We start from the raw sequence: 18236 nt of genomic DNA, 5'->3' as shown, positions 1-18236 counted from the left end.
ATATATGGAGAAGGCAAATTAATAATTTTGTCAAAATATCAAAGGTCAGCATCACATAAAATCATCAATTTTCATACGATTGACCTGAAATTTTAATATTTTGCATATTGGGTCAATTACTTTGTTCCCTCATCAAAAGTTAGAAGCAGATTGTTTTTTTTTAGATATAAAGCTCAAAGGTCAAAGCTGCATTAAATAATCAATTAAATTAAATTAAACTAAATTAAATCATCAATCAACACACAAATCAATTTTCATTTTGTTTTTGTTTTAAAGTATTCTCGTTATTTTGAGCATACTGAAGAAGAAGAAGTGATGTCTGAATACAAACGGACACGGACGGGCTTTGCATTTTCAGATGCTTTCTGGATCAGCAGTTGCAATTGCCAGGGCCGCCAAGAGCCAGAATGGGCCCCGGGGCAATTCCAAGTGTCGGCCCCTCTTCATCCGGGTCCCCTTCAATTTTTATTTATTTAAATAAACCTATAGCTAAGGAGGTTTCCGTATTTTTGTCAGACTTGTTAAAAATCAATCAATAATTCTATAATAATAATAATCAATTGAATCAATCAGTAATCACTTTTTTCGTAAAAAAAATAATCAAGTTAAAAATCAATTTGTTTTGTTTTTTTTCTATTTTTTTGTCGGTGCCGAAAACACTCCCCTACCTACACCCAATACGGAAAATTTATATTTAATAATATACACACACACACACGGCTCTCTTATGGTATAGTATAGATGAATGGATTCATTTATTAACTCATTTCATCCGTAGGGGGTTTGGCCAACATTCCTTTGTTCATTTACGTCATTACGTCATCACCACAATTATCGTAAGGTAAATTGTTCCCACATTACTTTATTTCATGAGGGAGGGTGTTTACTGCCCATGGCAATAGTATGCCAGGAAATCGCCCCGAGCGACTTGGAGGGAGACACAAAATAAAACTCTACACGGTGTTTCATCGTCATAAACAATCATAATATGAAACAAAACAAATTGAAGGAATAATTACGGGCCCCTATTAGGCCCCGGCCCTGGGGTGGTCACCCCCCTTCCGCACCCCCCCCCCCCCTATCGGCGGCCCTGCCCCTACCCCCATACAACTCTCCGGACTTCACCGGGCGGTGTTCGTACCTTTATTTCATTTCCTCACCCTGTTAAAAACCACAATTCGCTAAGCTCCACAAACTCTTAATCCGAACCGATTTTCAATATTCCAACTGCAGAATTCACCCTAACAGCAGTCCCACCGACTAAAAAAGTGTTCTTTGCTAAAAACATTTAATAAAAAAACGCATCTCCGAGCAGTTCCCATGGAAGTATGAATTAAGTAAAAAATGATTAATAAGTTAAATTTTAAAAAAACTAACTAGTCTAGTAGGAAGACTAGGTCCCCCTGCACCCCCCGGAGATATACTTCTAATCAGTGTTTCTAGATTGGAAAAAATGTGTAGAAAATGACTAGCTATGGCCCCAAGCTGAAAAAATGTCCCACATACCATTTTTATGCAAATTACTGCTGCAAATTTTATGCAAAATTATGCAAATTTTATGCAAATTTTTTATGAGGAGTAGAGTTGAGGGGTCTTTGAGGGCTTCATCGAGGTGCTCTCGGTTGCAAGACTGGGTCATTCTGAGAAGCACAGCAGGGTCAGAGATCATGATGTTCTCCTCCTCAGTGAATCTCTCCATCAACAGCCTCTCCATTGCCTCACACACTGTTTTGAGGCAAAAGAGGGACTTTGCGTAGGCCTTTCCACTGAGAACACCTTTGAGAGATCCACTTGTTACTAGTTGTGCCTCAAAGAGAATCTCTGCATATCCAGAACCACGCATCTTGTGTCCAGTGAGCATCCCGATGTAGTTCATGGATGTGTGGAAGGGTCCAATCGTTACTACATGACTAGCAAATTCATTTGGCCAGCGCCAGATGATGGGAAGGGCTTTCATGCAGACACCCAGATCAAATGTATTCAGGACCCATCTCTGACCCACCTCAGCAGTTGCTGCCTCGGAACGCTTCAGTAGCTCACGAACAACTGCGTTGTCTGTGATCGGTTGGTGGATAGGCGTGCAGTAGTCGACTGTTGATTTGCTGGGTGGGGGAGAACCAGTTGCAGAGGTGAAACCCCCTAGCCCAGGCACAGGCTGCAGGCCACAGCTTCCGATGTATCTGATGAAGAGCCAGATGTAGTACTCTTGCATCGTAGTGGCATAGACTGTGTCATTCTCTGCTGGCGGTGTGAATGATGAGCCTTCAGGGAACTTCGGGCCAACGCGAGTAAAGTGCAAGGGTGGGAGAGTTTTTGGTGTGTCGACCTTCAGGCTACGCTGTTGTGACCTATTGATGGTAGGTAGCATTCGGTCCTTGCTGCTCTCGAACCCGGGCTTGACCTCCTGCACCATGATTCCTCCAGCACTGTTTACAATGTTGCTGCCGTGCACACTGGTAGTGGTTTTATTCAAGTTGTCCCACTCACAGTGGAATACAAGGTTGCCCTCTCCTGTCACAATTTGTGGTGTACGATAAGTTGAGACTTCATCCAGGACCTTGGCGAGAGCAGTTTCCAACTCCAAGGCGAAATCGTAGCTCTCAGAGTGTCCAAGCCTGTGTAGTATTGTGGTGAGCTGTTTGCTTCGGAACAGGTGCCTTACAGTCACACAGAGGAGAATGTGCTTTGGTAACTTCCATTTTCCATCTGACACTGCACGGCACAGATCTTGTCCAATGGAGAAGACCAGACGCTTCACCTTTTCTGTCTCGATGCCCTCCTTGCCAGTCATTAGCACGCTGAGAAAGCGGACAAGGTCTGGAGGTAGGATGTCTTCAGGATTGAGCTCCATGTCTTCAGCTGTTGGTGGCCATGGTTGGTCTTTACACTCTCTGAAAGCCTGTAGAATACCCTGGCGAAGTTGGAGGGCAACATTTTGGTTCTTGTTTGTGCTTCCGAGTGTGAATGCTCGTGCGAGAGCATTGGAAACTGTTATGTTTGAGCTGTGCACAAGCCAGAAAGAAATGACATCACATTTGTCATGATCAACCTTCGTGAAGTGGATATGCTCCTTGATTGGGTCATTCTGTAGGCGTTTCAGTAGTTTCTCTGACCGATAATTTGAGTTCTCATATCCATTCAGTTTCAGTTCCTCGACATAGAGCAAGCGCAAGGAAGAAAGCTGTAGAACTTTATTCTGCTGGATGACCTGGGTTTGAATGTGTTCCAGTACTGAGTTGAATGCCTTTTCATGGGCGGCTGACATGCAAGCCTGCTCCTTTGGTGCTTCGGCTCTGTGAATCGCACGCTCATAGTTGTAGAATGCTGTGCGGAAAGCTTTAAAACATGACGGATGGTGTTTGGCCTCACATGCAAAGAGGTCTTTGTTTTTCACCTTTCGATGGAGTCGATAGAGACCCATTTTCTCAGCCCGTGTTTCGATTTGCTCCCATGCATTTTCTTTGTTTTTAAAGGATGGGAAGGTTGTAGGCCTCTCAGTATTGCGATGAGCATCTTTGGTCTCAACTTTCTCACAAAATATACACTCTGGCGGGAAGATGGGTTCAGCAGAACCTCCTGGTTTACGAGGAGAGTGATGCCATGATGAGGTTGATGGCCCTGGTTCTGTATCATCTCCCAGACGATGAAAGTGGCGGACAAAGTGCTTATAACACTTGCTGTGATATCCTACTCTTTCTAGGTCATCAGGAAGAGTTGCCGGGATCTGATCACATACTGATTGCATACGACATGGGGAGTCATGCGGTTGGTTGAGACGTCTATCCCGGATCTTTTGAAGCAGTTGCAGTTTTTCTGAAGCAGATCCTTTAATTTTACGGAGGGGCGTGAAATCCCCATGATCAGACATGGATGGTACATGAAGGATGCATGTAGGAGGAGAGCTTTGGGCTGCAGGTTCTACACTCCGTTTTCTTTTGGGCATGCTTGCTGTCGATGTCTACCATCACTGTTAAATGACAAATAAGAAATCACGAATGATGTTAAAAGTGCCTGTGAAAGGAGGCTCTGAGTTTTCAGTGAGGTAACAGAGGTTCTGAGTCATGTTCTACACTAGGGTACTTTTTAGCTGACTAAACCATGTTTAGTGGCATCAAAAGTGCTAATAGCTAAAACATCTAAATTCTTCCACACTAACGTTAGCTATCTAGGCCAATGAAACATTGTGCTAAGTTACTGTAGCTAGCTCAGCTGTCGTGCCTCTTTCTGGTTCAATTCATATACAGAAGTCAACAGATATGTCTCATGTTTGGCATTAACAAAAGTTTAAGTTACACCGACATTAGGAACATACTGTACATAGATGAGGCTAGCTTTAACGTTAGCTAACATGGTGCTAGCTGGCTCAGCTGTTATTCTGCCTGTTTATGATTTCATGCAGAAACTGAAGTCAAGAGTGTGAGTAACATTATAGTTAGCATCTTACCTGGCTAGATTGGAGGATGAATACCAAGAACAACACACAGATGGAATGGAAGACTGAACTTTCAACTGAGGTATTCAATAACATCAACGTTACCAATTGATACGAGCGCGCGACATTACCAATTGATACGAGCGCGCGAGCGCGCATGTTACATGGATGGAAATGTAAAATGGCAGCTATAGCAGCACTAATTTGGATCTCTAGTCTGTCATTTCTGCACTGTGATTGGATAACATAAAAAAATATGTTTGGGAGTTAACAGCAGGAGTTGGTAGATTTTACGTGGGCTGGGTGAGAAACCTTTAAATAAGCAAGTGAAAATCTCTCGCAATACAAAGTCAATGGTGGGAAGAAAAGTTGAGTGGTACCAATGTTACTGCCAATGTCCCGCCCCTATGCAAGACTCAGGAGCATCTTGTTGACATTTAACCTTGAAAATACCTGGGTTTAGACCCCTTATGTACCATGTTAAGTTATCTGCAGTATTAACGTATCCTTATCATTTGTAAAACTGATTATTTTGTAATTACAGCATTAATATGCATACTAGTATACCATAGACACATGTAATCATGTTATGAATAGTTCTATCATGATCTATGCCCTTCAAAACATGGGTCTAGACACCTTCATTTTTCAATTATCTGCAATATTGGCTGAGATATGTCAAAAATCGTTTTTTTGATAATGGCAGCAGTAATTTGCATAAAAATGGTATGTGGGACATTTTTTCAGCTTGGGGCCATAGCTAGTCATTTTCTACACATTTTTTCCAATCTAGAAACACTGATTAGAAGTATATCTCCGGGGGGTGCAGGGGGACCTAGTCTTCCTACTAGACTAAACCCCAGAATGAGAATCACAGCCTCACTTAAATAAATGCATCTATAGACTTAGTTATAAAATCACTAGATATGGTAAATTTTGTCCGATTTCACTCCAGAGTTGGACATTATTTAGTCTACAGCATCCATTCCTCATATCCGAATCCAGATTTTGATGATATGCTTCAACTATGTAATGATAATTATTGATCGTGTTTCCAAGGCAAGGCACGTTTGAGTTGGCCGAAACAAAATGGCGGCTTAAGACCCCAGCGAGGTGCAGTGAGCTGACCAAGATGGCGGGCTGCCATATTGGTAAGCCACCACATCGGGTTTTTTCTTATGAGCACCTCGTTAATCATCTTCAAAAAGGATGTTACAACACACCCAAACACCCAGTTTTCATCCTTGCAATCTTCTGTAAGTCCAGGTGTATGACTGCAAAGTTTTGGGCCACTAAGTTTCATGATTTTGGAGTTATGGAGGAGACAGATGGACAGACACTGTCTTTTATTATATCTCTATATATAAAGGAGGAGTGTCTGTCTGTCTGGATGTCCGCTTATAACTCAAGAACTACACATCGGAGAAAAGTTTTGGACACAGATTCGGAATCAGCATAAAATTCCGGTGGTTATAGGCTACTTTTTATTTTAATATCAATGGTTTAAAAAACAGGGCCAGCTGCAATTCCATGGTGTAGTTTGTGACAGCACTATTGCCCCTTTCCGATCCCATGACGCATTGCGGTTCCGATTCGCGATAAGGTCTATGCGCTATCACCGCCACTTTTCAACCTTTTCCATACCTTTTAATCAGATTTACCTTATCGTCCATCGTAACCACATTACGCTTGGAAACACTAGCATTATCCTTCTTCGGACCCATGGCTAACACAGACACAGTAAAGGAATACTGTACGTCGCCTCTGTTTTGAATGCGAATCAGTGGTTGCGTGTATGTACAGTATACTGTACGTACATATTTATATATTTTTAATGTGCTTTTTATTGTATTTTAAATTGTTTTTTAGCTTCTTTTATTGTTAATTTATGTACTATTTTATTTATTTTAAATATATTTTTAAGGAAAACAAATGTTTTCACGTCCGTAGGAGTGACGTAAAGTCGCACATAATGACAAAATGCGCGCCATTTTTTCACGCCAAGAACGAATAAACAGTTGTTTTTTTTTGGTTGAGATTTTATTCGAATTCAAATTTCATTAAATTTCAACTGTTGGAAACAATAATTATTTCAACTGTTGAAAATATATTTTTGGTTTGTTTTTGGAGTTGAGATTTAAAACAACAACGTTTTAAAAGAACGAAGTTAACAAAACGTCACGTGACGTGTGAACGTGGATAAAACATAGGCATGGATAAAATTACTGATCCACATGATCAACGTGGATTGGATGATTTCAACTGTTGGAATATATTTTTCACGCCATTTTTTCGCGCCAAGAACGAATAAACAATTTGTTTTTTTAGTTGAGATTTTATTCGAATTCGAATTCCATTAAATTTCAACTGTTGGAAACAATAATTATTTCAACTGTTGGAAATATTTTTTTGGTTAACCAACGACGTTAAAGATTTGCGACGGGTTAATGGTCAAGATTGTGCCACCTTCCGCGATGCCTGCCGACTCCATGGTCTATTGGAAGAAGATGAACATTGGAAAAAAGCCATGGATGAGGCAGCAGTCTCACAGGCACCAAAACAACTACGGCAGCTGTTTTCCATCATATTGGCAGCATGTGACATTCAGGATCCAGAGAAGCTCTGGGAGGACCACAAAGGAAATATGTCTGAAGACTTTCTTCACTTGGCCAGACGTCAGAACCCTGGTGTGGATATTGATTTCAACTGTGCAATCTACAATCAAGCCCTCATTGAGCTAGAGAAGCACCTGATTGCCTATGGAACCACTATGGCAAATTGTGGAATGCCCCAACCAGAAAACAGCATTGAGGGAATGGCTCAGGAGCTTCTGAGGGAAACAAACTACAACATGGAAGAGCTGACCACATTTGTAGAGCAGAATGTCCCAAGAATGGTTGAGGACCAACAGCAAGCCTTTACTTCTATCCTGAAGAGTGTTGATGATGATGCTGGCAAGATATTCTTCCTCGATGCTCCTGGCGGGACAGGAAAAACATTCCTCATTAATATCATCCTGGCCAAGGTTCGTCAAAAGTCGGAAATTGCTCTGGCTGTGGCCTCAAGTGGAATTGCAGCTACACTTCTTGAAGGAGGAAGGACAGCACACTCAACTTTCAAACTGCCTTTGGATTTGACCAAGCAAAACACCCCAACCTGCAACATTAGCAAGAATTCAGCAAACGCCAAGATCCTTCAACAGTGCAAAATCATCATCTGGGATGAGGCTACTATGAACCACAAGCAGGCATTCGAAGCAGTGAACAGAACACTCCAAGATATTCGCAACAACAAGAAAATCATGGGTGGTGTGACAACTGTTCTGGCTGGAGACTTTCGTCAGACTCTCCCAGTCATCCAACGGGGCATAAGAGCAGATCAAGTCAAGGCCTGTATCAAGTCTTCTTATCTCCTCTGGCCACATGTGCAAAGACTTACCCTGAATACCAACATGAGAGTCCACCTTCTTGGTGACAACACTGCAGGGGAGTTCTCAAGCCAGCTTTTGAAAGTTGGCAATGGCCTATACCCTCAAGATGCATCAGAACAAATAATTCTACCATTTGGACAGTTTGTTGAAACAAAAGATGACTTGATCAAAAAGGTCTTTCCCAATATGGAGACCCAGTTCCAGGACTCATCATGGCTTGCCGAAAGAGCCATTTTGGCCCCCAAGAACAATGCTGTTCAAGAGATGATCAATTTGCTCCTCCACCAACTTCCCGGTCATGAAAGAAATTATGATTCTCTTGACAAACAACAGTCGTCAGCCTCAAGGACTCCCAATACACAGGTTGATTCTCAAGGTGGGAGCACCAATCATGCTTCTAAGGAATCTTGATCCACCAAAGCTGTGTAATGGAACACGATTGACAATCCAGCAAATGATGCCGCATGTCCTAGAGGCAACCATCCTCTCAGGACAATACAGAGGAGAGAAAGTATTCATTCCAAGGATACCACTTATTCCACCTGACCTTCCATTCTCCAAGAGGATTCAGTTCCCCATCAGGCTATGTTTTGCTATGTCCATCAACAGGGCGCAGGGGCAATCAATGAAGGTTGTAGGCCTGAACTTCACAGAACAAGTGTTTGCCCATGGCCAGCTGTACGTGGACTGCTCGAGGGTTGGAAAACCAAGCAATCTTTATGTCTTGGCACCAAGTAAGAAAACCAGAAATGTTGTATACCCAGAGGTTTTGAGAAATTGAAAATTGAAAAAACGTCATGTAGGAAATGTACTGTGATATTGCTCTAAAATATACATGTTCTTTTCATCATATATTTGCCTTTGGATTTGACCAAGCAAGACACCCCAACCTGCAACATTAGCAAGAATTCAGCAAACGCCAAGATCCTTCAACAGTGCAAAATCATCATCTGGGATGAGGCTACTATGAACCACAAGCAGGCATTCGAAGCAGTGAACATAACAGTCCAAGATATTCGCAACAACAAGAAAATCATGGGTGGTGTGACAACTGTTCTGGCTGGAGACTTTCGTCAGACTCTCCCAGTCATCCAACGGGGCACAAGAGCAGATCAAGTCAAGGCCTGTATCAAGTCTTCTTATCTCCTCTGGCCACATGTGCAAAGACTTACCCTGAATACCAACATGAGAGTCCACCTTCTTGGTGACAACACTGCAGGTGTCGATTCTAGGACTGACTACAAACTCTCAGATTGGCGCTTCCGAGGTAGGAAGTCACATGGCATAGTGTGTCACCCCTTGGGTGGATGTTAAGCTCAGGTGACCATTGTGCTCGCATTAACCGGTGGAGGTTAAGCATCCCATGGCATCCTTTGACAATGAATCAGGTGAGGTATTATTCTTATTCAACCCGGGCAAAGCCGGGTACCTCAGCTCGTGCTAGAATATAAGACCAGTCACTTCGCTGACAGAAATACCAATCTTTGCTAAGATGACTAATCCATGGGAGCAGAACAAAAAAGGATTCCTGGGAGATCCTGCTCTCTGTGCAGGGATAACCAACATCACGTGTTGGCATTTACAGTTTTGACACGTGTGCCCATGTACAAATAAAATAATTTATTTTTTATTTTTGGATCACAAACACTCCCGGGAGTTAACCGAATCCACCTTAGTTGGATGTATTGAAATCCGTTAATCCGTTCACAAGTTACAATACGACAAACAAACAAATAGACAGACACGGCTCCTTTTATTATATACTAGAATATAAGACCCGTCACTTCACTGACGGAAATACCAATCTTTGCTGCGATGGATAAATATAATCTATGGCATTTGCAGTTTTCACGTGCATGTCCATGTACCCATAACAAAAAAATATCAAACCACAAAATGTGGGTTTTTTTTGCCCCACAAACACTCCCGGGAGTTACCTGAATCCACTGTAGTTGGATTTATTGAAATCCGTTAATCCGTTCTCAAGGTACAACACGACAAACAAACGGACATGTCGCTTTTATATATATATACCAGCAAAGGTACCCAGCTTTGCCGGGTAACCCAAAGTCACTTCCTGCCAGGAATATGAAGATAGGGGATAGGGGGAGGGAAGGTAGGGAAGGGTGGAGTGGCAGAAGGGGAGGAGGAAGGGAATGGGGAAAGGGAGGGAGACGAGAAGGAATGGGAAGTGGGGAATGGGGGAGAGAGAGGGAAGCAGCTTAAGCACTTCCACAATACTGTTGAGATCCCTGGAGTGGCTCATGATGTCTGAATTAGAAAAATGAACACTTTTTAATAGAACCTGCTGCTCGGGTCAATTCCAAAGTTAAAACTTTGAAATTCGGTTCAGATGAACAGATGATTCTCCATATTTGCAGGAATTAAATAAAAGCACGAACACTGGTGTTTATCAGCATTGCTATGTATGCAGGAATACAGCGATTCACAGGTATGAAGATCAACTATATTACCATTCGTAGACATGAAGCTTTATTCTACAGAAACCAACCTGTTCTGGGGCAAGGCATGCTTGAGTTTAGCGGACCAAATGGCGGAATTAAGACCCAAGCTAAGCGACCTGGATGCAGGCTGACTGTTAGCGTTTTAGTGTAAATGATCTTCAAAAACACACCCAAACAGCCAGTTTTCATTCATGCAATCCCGTGGACTTCCCTTAGTATGCACGCAAAGTTTTGGGCCGCTAGGTTTCATGGTTTTGGAGTTATGGAAGAGACACACACACCTATACTGCCTTTTATTGTTATAGAATAAGATATCGCTTTCGTGTTGGCTTATTGGCTTATCCGTTAAGGTGGCTGGTGTAAGATCTTAGGGTCTTGAGATTGAGCCACCATCACTCGTCAAATAACACCAGGTGGTTTGACTCAGCCTGCCATCCTTCCGAAGTCGGCAAAATGAGTACCAGCTTACTGGAAACGGGGGGGTATTACATTAGCGGCAGAGCTGCTCTCCTCTCATTGGAGCATCAGCTTCTGGTATTATGGTGAAGACCTAACACACTTACCTTTAGGGGTCTTGTCTGGGTTAGATTCTAGGACTGACTACAAACTGTCAGATTGGCGCTTCCGAGGTAGGAAGTCACATGGCATAGTGTGTCACCCCTTGGGTGGATGTTAAGCTCAGGTGACCATTGTGCTCGCATTAACCGGTGGAGGTTAAGCATCCCATGGCATCCTTTGACAATGAATCAGGTGAGGTATTAGCAGCACCCTGAACAAATCCTGTCCTAAAATTGGAGTGGCCATGTCCCATCAGTCATGACTGTCTGGCAAGCCTGATGACATTTATTTGTGGACAACTTTTCTGCCTTCAAACTTTTTGGACAACCCTATCTGTCAAAGGTTGTCGCTGCCGTTGTCAAAGGCGGGCAGTGCTTTATTGGAAAACTTGGATCGATGAATTATGAATGATGTCCTGACCTGGTCGCTTGTGATGTTATTTAGTGGCGTCATATCATCAACAATACCATTCCATCACCAACAATAGGAATTTCATTGTGTACTTGCAGCATCGAGAGCTGCATCCTCAAGTGGTCGTACCAAGCAGACCGACAAATTCAGTAGCTACGTTCATAAGTCTTACCCGACCTGTTCGTTTGTTCATACGCGGTACGAGGCTGCGGGGTAGCATCATTGGCTGGGGCCACGCTGTGCCGCTGATGTGGTGTCCTATGCTCGTTAGGGCAGGAATTTGTCATTTATTTATGATACTGGTGATGGCTCAACTACTCTCGGCGAAGTCACTGTGAGATCTTTATCATCCACCAACAAATGCTGGCAGACGGGATGCCCGTTATACGTCCATCCGGGGAAGGCATGCAGGGAAGGTACGTGCAGGGAAGGCACGTTATACGTACATGCAGGGAAGGCACTCACATTCATGAATCACCCTACCTGTGAAACACCAGGATGACACTTCAAAGCTGGGTTGGGATTGCAACCCTACTAGATATTGGAAAGGTCCTACAGAGCCCATTAGATATTGGACAGGTCTTACAGAGCCTATTAGATATTGGACAGGTCTTACAGAGCCTATTAGATATTGGACAGGTCTTACAGAGCCTATTAGATATTGGAGAGGCCCTACAGAGCCTATTACATATTGGATATGTCCTCCAGAGCCTATTATATATTGGACAGGTACTACAGAGCCTATTAGATATTGGAGAGGCTCTACTGAGCCTATTATATATTGGATATGCCCTACAGAGCCTATTATATATTGGATAGGTACTACAGAGCCTATTAGATATTGGAGAGGCCCTACAGAGCCTATTAGATATTGGATCGGTACCTCAGAGCCTATTATCTATTGGAGAGGTCCTACAGAGCCTATTACATATTGGATAAGTCCTACAGAGCCTATTATATATTGCACAGGTCCTACAGAGCCTATTCGATATTGGACAGGTCTTACAGAACCTATTACATATTGGATATGTCCTCCAGAGCCTATTATATATATTGGATAGGTACTACAGAGCCTGTTAGATATTCGATCAGTACTACAGAGCCTATTAGATATTGGAGAGGCCCTACAGAGCCTATTAGATATTGGATTGGTACTACAGAGCTTATTAGATATTGGAGAGGTCCGACAGAGCCTATTAGATATTGGAGAAGTCCTACAGAGCCTATTAACTATTGGAGGGGTCCTACAGAGCCTATTAGATATTCGATCAGTACTACAGAGCCTTTTAGATATTGGAGAGGCCCTATAGAGCCTATTAGATATTGGATTGGTACGACAGAGCTTATTAGATATTGGAGAGGTCCTACAGAGCCTATTAGATATTCTACCCATAGTGCACTATTCCTGAGTTCCACCCACAGTGCACTATTCCTGAGTTCCACCCACAGTGCACTTTTCTTGAGTTTATGGTTGGATTGAGAGCCAAAGCAGCAAAGTGAGGGTGGGATGGAGAGACAAAACCTGGCTCGTAGCTTCGCAGCAACAGCTGTGCCACTGCCGCTGCTCTTCAGCTCATCACTTTGCACTCATGATAATGATTGTCTATTGAGCTGTCGATACCGATTCTTCTTTTTAAAATTATTTTCTTAAATTCTTTTTTTCTGAAGTTTCTTTAAAAAATTTCTTTTATTTCTTAAAAAAATATGTTCTTATAATTTTTTCTTTTTCTTCTTCATTTTTTTTCTTAAATTTTTTTCTTTTTTCTTAAAATTTTTTGTATACGAATTCTTCTTTTTAAAAAAATCTTTCATCTGATTTATTTTTCTTTTCTTAAAACTTTTCTTAAAAATATTTTCTTTTTTTTCTTAATTTTTTTTCTTTAAGAAAATCTTAAATGAGGAAACCTTAGTCGTAGCTTTACAGCAACAGCTGTGTCGCTGCTGCTTTTCTTCAACTCATCACTTTGCACTCATGATAATGAGTGTCTATTGAGCTGTGGTGCTGTCCATACCAATTCTTCATGAAAAAAACATTTTCTTAAATTCTGGTTTTTTTTCTTACATTTTTTTCTTTTTTTGTTAAAAAAATTTCTTTAAGAAAATCTTGAATGAGGAAACCTTGCTCGTAGCTTCACATCACTATTCCTGAGTGTATATTGAGATGTGGTGCTGTCCATACCAATTGTTCTTTAAAAAAATATTTTCTTAAATTCTGTTTTTTTTCCTCTTAAAATCCTTTTTTTAAACATGTGTAGGAATCCAAAATTCCCAGGAATTGCAGCATGGATTGACCGTATCCGAACAGTGTGGGCGCAAAGTGCGAGCAGGGACTAAAACGTTTCTATTACATTGATATACGGTGTTGGCTTGAGCACGTAACTGATGGACGAGCCAGGCCTGGGGGAAATGTATTATCGGGGACAGCTTGCATTGACCCCATTCATTCCCGATGAGCTGTACCATTGGCAGTTGGACCACTCGGCAGTCATGCAGTCAGTGGCCTGTGAAGGCTGACTTCTAACTCTTTGCAAATGGAGTTTGAGTGTTACCCGCGTGTCGACACCTGCCCTGCTCACCTTACCTGCCATTCTTCACTGGTCTCCGCAGCAGCAATAGATTGGGGTTTAGGGTATCTACCCTGGAAGGCAAAACACGTTGCATGCGTTGGCGCCAGTTTATGCACCTAATAATGCCTAAAACCCGTATCGTGCTCCACTTTCGACTGCATTTCTCCCCCGGCGGGTCCGCTTTCAATCGAATGTACCACCCATTACGAAGAATGAACAAATAGTGGTCGCCATGGATCGGTGCTTGCTTGGTCTTTCTTGATGAACTCAAGGAACGGTGTTTGCCACGTCTCGGGTCGGTCAGCTACGCGCAATGTCTGCAAAGTCACAAGTTTGAGTGACAATGAGCTAAAGCGACATTATCATCATCATCGTCGTCGTCGTTACTTTGTATGCTCTAGTGACTGGTAGCCATCTGGCTCCAATAATCGAAAATGAATCGTTCGAGTTACTGAATGCCAGCCAAGTTTCCTATTTGGTTCCTTTCTGTGGGTAATCAGAGGGCTGCAACTCACGCACAAAAGCCAGGCACTCCGCAGACCATGAGCCATCATCCAGCCATTCTCAGAATGTCGCCTCCAATAAAAAAAAATGCCTTTTTCGACAGATGGTGCTTTTCAAACACACAGCTGCGGTGAAGGAGTGCTGCGACTTGAATGTCAAAGAAGCCCTTTTCATTATTTATTTCATCCTGAAGTCCTCGGCGGCATAAGGCAAATGCATGGTAACTGGGGAGCTCACAGAATACCTTGCCCAGGGCAGTTTTAAGGGGGGGGGGAAAGCACATGGGCGGAGTCTGCGAGCAGCGAATTTGATTGGTTGAGTTGATGTGGCATGCTGTAACGTTTTGTCCAAGTACCGATAAACAGAAGGTTCTTAGATGGGTCCTGTTGTCCGTCCATACGTCCGTGAACATTTGACTAAAACATCTTCTCTTCACCAACTACCCGACGGATATGGACCAAATTTGGTACGATGCATAAGGATCACAAGGTCTCATAGGGTAGTGCTCCCCATCTGGATGTGCCCCCTATGGAGGGATGAAAGAGGGGTTTGCCCCAAATATTGGTATTTCATTCAAAAATCTTCTTCCCACAAACCAACAACCGGATCCACACCAAACTAGCCATGCGGCATTGTGCCCATACCCGAACCTTAAGTTGTGCTCCTCCACTGCCGTATCTCCTCCAGAAACGGGACCACGAGCTCCCTCCCCGAATCCCTCATATTCACTAAAACATATTTTCCTGACAAACTACATGATCCATATGGACCAAATTTGGTATGATACATCACAATAATAAGGTCTCATGGGGGTGGTACTCCTCATCCAGATCCACCCCATATAAGAGGCTGACAACAGTCCCCCACAGGGCTATTTTTGGAAATGCCAAAAACGTGACTTTTGTTCTGCAGTGTTCAAGTATATAATTAAATTGAAATAAAATAAAGATTTTAAACGTTGTAGAAAAAAAAATCGGAGGTTTACCGCCAATGATGCAGCTTCTTTTACACCACCTTATTTAACACATTACATTAGTTATTCATGCCTGTTGTTTGTGTCCTTTGTGACGTCTCTAAAGTTTCTTGTTTGGAATGATTTTCAATTTTGTTTGATTGCCAGACACGGGCTCCTCTCTGCACGTGTGTGATCGGGACAAATTCAGAGCCAAAGTACTGCTAAACTACAGGTTCGTTTTCCGATTAATTTTCCGATTCGTGTTCGAAATACAACATTCAATTTAAATCAAGTTGTTCCTCGATCATGAACTCACATTTATGGACAGGCAGAAAGAATGACCCAATTGCTTGACCCCGCTTTTCGCTTCGTGCACGCGGGGTAATGAGGTTCAACTCGATGGTATTCATAGAATACTTACCCTGTGCCCCTCTATATCTCGGAAAGTGCTGCATAGAAAAAATTGAGACATGGCTCATTTTAAAGAACTTTCCATGGGGAATAAAATGTGTTAATGATGATGTCATAGGTGGCTCTATTATGACATCATAATTCGACAAGTACAGAACTTCATCCAATCAAGATGAAATTTATTGAGCGTCATCTGGGGATAAATTGGAGGAGAGAAAAAAATTCTGATGACGTCATCGGTCACGTGTTTCGGCCGCCATATTTGTTTTGACACAAAAGCCTTAAAAAACACTAACACACATCCTGGCGAGGGTCTGCAATCTCTGATGGCTCTTTCCTGTTTTCCATTTTGAGGTTTCAGAGATATAGAGGTGCAAAGTTTTTCGTTTTTTCTCCAAGATGGCGCCTGTACGACGTGATCTATGATGTCATAATTATCATTAAAAAAATTATACCGGAGGAGGCGCTACTATGGTGAACATTTAGTGTCCATCGGAGCAACAGTTGCTAAGAAAAAAAACATTCATTACTTCTCGAATCAAGCGTTGTACTTGTCGAATTATGACGTCATAATGAAGGCACCGATGACGTCTTCATTAACATATCTTATTCCCCATGGGGATTACTTGACAATGAGCCATGTTTCAATTTTTTCCATGGAGCAGGATCAGAGATATAGAGGGGCAAAGTTTTTCGGTTTTTACAAGATGGCGCCTTTACAGCTGAACTATAACGTCATAATTATCATTAAAATATTCCACAGGAGGAGGCGCTACTATGGTGAAAATTTCGTGTCAATCGCTCCAAGAATTGCAGAGAAATAAATTCATACTGATCAATCAAGTGTTGTACTTGCCGAATTATGATGTCATTGTTACGGTACTGATGACATCATCATTAACATATTCTATTCCCCAAGGGGAGTGCTTGACATTGAGCCATATTTCAATTTTTTCCATGCAGTGGTTTTGGAGATATAGAGGTGCGACTTTTTTCGATTTTTCCAAGATGGCGCCTGTGCCACGTTACCAGTGACGTCATAATTATCATTAGAACAATTCTACATGAGGAAGCGCTCATATTATGAAAATTTCCTGTTCATTGGACTAACAGTTGCAGAGGAGTTGCAGAGGACAGTGAGCCAGGTGTAATGATCAACATCCGTGTCTTTCGTTCAGTCTATATTGTAAACTTCCAGTTGACAACGCAGTCACATTTCATGCCGTGCATTGAATTGTAGGCTCCATGGCCCAGAAGCTGCAACACGACTTACCGTTTCAATACCAAGTTGTTTCAAGTTCAGATTTGTTGGGCTGTAAAAACGGAGGGACAAACAATGCCACCAAGTTACCGCAAAAGGCCATGATGGAGCTGCAAAGCTTGTTAAAAGTCTAAATCCAACCTTTCCATTTATCATCATTCCTGCATTATAGGGTACAAGCTTTGTGTCCAAGTTTGTATGTAGTGTGGCTCACCACCATTTGCTGGCGCTCCTGCATTGCATCTCAGACCTCCTCATCATGTCCCGAGTATTCCCCACATTAGAGGGTACAAGCTTGGTGTCCAAGTTTGTATGTGGTGTGGCTCACCACCATGTGCTGGCGCTCCTGCATTATATCTCAGACCTCCTCGTCATGTCCCGAGCATTCCCCACATTATAGGGTACAAGCTTGGTGTCCAAGTTTGCATGTAGTGTGGCTCACCACCATTTGCTGGCGCTCCTGCATTACATCTCAGCCCTCCTCGTCATGTCCCGAGCATTCCCCGCATTATAGGGTACAAGCTTGGTGTCCAGGTTTGTATGTAGTGTGGCTCACCACCATTTGCTGGCGCTCCTGCATTACATCTCAGACCTCCTCGTCATGGTGTGATCTCATGTCCCGACATAGGGTACAAGCTTGGTGTCTAAGTTTGTATGTAACGTGGCTCACCACCATTTGCTGGCACTCCTGCATTACATCTCAGACCTCCTCGTCATGGTGTGATCTCATGTCTCAAGATTCATCGGCATCTCTCGGCGGCATGTCGAGGAGCAGGGCCTTCTCCTCTCCAACAGCAAGCCATGTTGGTGGCATCAAACTCTTCTCTCAACATTCTTCCGGCCTCACCCTCCCTCTCTCCTGTTCCGCTCATCCAGGAACCGATTACTTGTTACCCTAACTAAGTATATGCAACATCTTCACCTCAATTCCATTTTTCTCTCATACATCAAAACGGTTCCCCGAGTATGTCCTTCTTTGCGGTTCTGGTTTATGAACCAACTTCTTGCATTTTATAACGCGTATCCCTAAAACGACTGCAAATGATGAACAAAGCGAATAAGCAAACCCTGGAAGGAAGGTGCCCTTCCCTGCTGAGTGCTCTCGTGCATTGCAAGTGGAATTGTAATGCTGGCGACGCCATTCTCGTGTAGGGCCTGTATCTTTGGGGATAAGTCTCCTGGCAATGGGTTAATGATGCCTATTAGCTCTGTACCTATTAGGCCCCAACGCTCACCATTTCC

The sequence above is a fragment of the Myxine glutinosa genome, chromosome 5, assembly GCF_964187855.1.
Source record: "Myxine glutinosa chromosome 5, kmMyxGlut1.1, whole genome shotgun sequence".
In the NCBI taxonomy this organism is placed as follows: domain Eukaryota; kingdom Metazoa; phylum Chordata; class Myxini; order Myxiniformes; family Myxinidae; genus Myxine; species Myxine glutinosa.
Note: the sequence above shows the minus strand (reverse complement) of the source record.